This window comes from Mesitornis unicolor, unplaced genomic scaffold, assembly GCF_000695765.1.
Source record: "Mesitornis unicolor isolate BGI_N332 unplaced genomic scaffold, ASM69576v1 scaffold16551, whole genome shotgun sequence".
Lineage (NCBI taxonomy): Eukaryota > Metazoa > Chordata > Aves > Mesitornithiformes > Mesitornithidae > Mesitornis > Mesitornis unicolor.
In genome coordinates this window covers 3,824-5,962 of record NW_010164629.1, presented here as the reverse complement: position 1 = coordinate 5,962, position 2,139 = coordinate 3,824, and the positions used below count along the sequence as shown (strand labels likewise).

The 2,139-nt window shown below is 41.6% G+C and overlaps 1 non-coding gene across 1 annotated transcript; it reads left to right on the top strand.

Moving 5' to 3' along the window:
* The first annotated feature begins 565 nt into the window (after positions 1 to 565).
* On the top strand, positions 566 to 648 carry TRNAL-CAG. The gene has a single exon. It is a non-coding gene; the product is annotated as a tRNA-Leu (tRNA).
* The last annotated feature ends 1,491 nt before the right edge of the window (positions 649 to 2,139 follow it).

The window sequence follows — 2,139 nt, the reverse complement described above, 5'->3', positions numbered from 1 at the left end:
AAGTATACCTCTTGCCTTCTATGTTGACTTTGATTCCCAAATCCTGACAAAACTTGTATGTTTAGAGCTTCCTGGATGCAGCTTTCATGAAAATGAATTCATGTTATAAAAATGCAGCACAGGGACATACAATTTGTTTCAATGTCACAGTCCTCTTTCAAATGTCACAGAGAACTCTCACCATGAATAACTTGTACCTACCTCAAGGGGATTCTCATAGATCTTACAGGAAACAAACCAGCCATAAGCAATGCCCTTGTGTAACATACCACATTTTTATTCATTTCTGTGCACCTTCAAACTTCTGCTACACGGCACATGTAATTCATGTGCAACAGTCCCTGCTTCTGCCTCAACATCCTAACACTCAGATATTCACAGAATGAAACATTTGCATGTACCAAATTAACATCACTTGTTATAGTTACATTAGAGTCAACATAATAAGCATTTTAGTTTGGAATATTTTTTAACATCCTCTGTGTGAGAAAAATAGTAGTCTACCATGACTAAAAATATCTTCAAATATACAAATTAATACAGTAGTAGCAGCAGCATGCTGTGGGTCAGGATGGCCGAGCGGTCTAAGGTGCTGCGTTCAGGTCGCAGTCTCCCCTGGAGGTGTGGGTTCGAATCCCACTTCTGACAGCTCCCTTTTGGGGATACCTCTGGCTGGCGACCGATCACCAGTGGTGTTCCTCAAGGGGTTCAGTTCCAGGGCCAGTTCTGTTCAATATATTTATCAGTGATCTGGATGCAGGAGTTGAATGCACCATCAGCAGGTTTGCTGATACCAAACTCGGAGGTGCTGAACATTAGGAAGTAATTCTTTACCGTAAGGGTGGTCAAGCACTGGAACAGGCTTCCTGGAGAGGTTGTCAGTGCCCCAAGCCTGTCAGTGTTTAAGAGACATTTGGACAACACCCTTAACAACGTGCTTTAACTTTTGGTCAGCCCTGAATTGGTCAGGCAGTTGGACTAGATGATCCTTGTAGGCCCCTTCCAACTGAAAGAGTCTATTCTAGTCTAGTCTAGTCTACTCTAGCCTAGCCTAGTCTTAAAAAAAATAGGGTCTTAAATTAAAATGGGAGATCTAATTGTCTCAGCCTAAAGAAGAGTGCAGTTCAGAACCCAACATCCAAAATCAGGTGGGGCTTCTCCTTCCTCTCCACCACTGTGCCTGCACCAGCCCTGTGTCTTCCCTGCTCTCCTCACTCTGATGTTGGATGGCAAGATGTGTGCCTCACTGACTTAGCAAAAGAAGGTGCTCCCTCAAGGTGGTCTGCTGCTGCTTTAGAGAGTGGGATCCACCTGCCAGGCAGTTACCGGAAAGTGGCAAGAGCAGGGGAGGGAGCGGAGCAGAGCATGACAGGGAGAAGCCAGGACCTTCCTCCCTCCCCTTTTGCCAGAGGTGAGCTGTTATTTTGGCTCCAGATGTTTCTGTAAAACTACAGTTTTCAATTCAAAACTGGTTTTTTTTCTTTTCTTTTTTCTTTGTTTTCTTCTTTTTTTCTTTCCTTTTATCTTGTTCTCTGAAATACTTTGGATATTGCATTCAGTTCTTGTTTTGTTAAAACTTAAAAACCTGTCAAAAGCATGTATGAATCAGTAAATGAATTAAATGTTCACATTACCTATCTAGAGTTAAGTAAACATTAAGTGACATTCTGGAATACAACGTATTTCTGAAAAACAAGGTCACAAACATCAGTCACAATAACAGTCTTCCTATGAATGAAGTGGAAGACTAGGACTTTTAGCACTGTAAGCTGTAAATGTTAAATATCCAGTGCTGCAAACACTCAGCAGACATGCAGTAATAACCTCTGAATACACATAGCACCAGATCATTATAAATTTGCAGCTGAAAAAGATGAATTAGTGAATTATTCCAGAGGAAGAAACAGGTTGAGGGAGCGTTTTAATTATCTGATATTAACACAGACTCTGACAAAGGTAACTAATGCTTTCCATCTGCAAATGCTACCAAACATTGCTTGAGTAGAGTTGCTTACCTACCCAAAATACCTGTCATACCTTGTGTGCTGAAGATAGCTATCAGTTTTTCTCCAGAACCTTAACTCACAGGGTGGTGTTAATCCATCCGTCCTTTCTAGGCAAGCAGCACTACAGTCCATT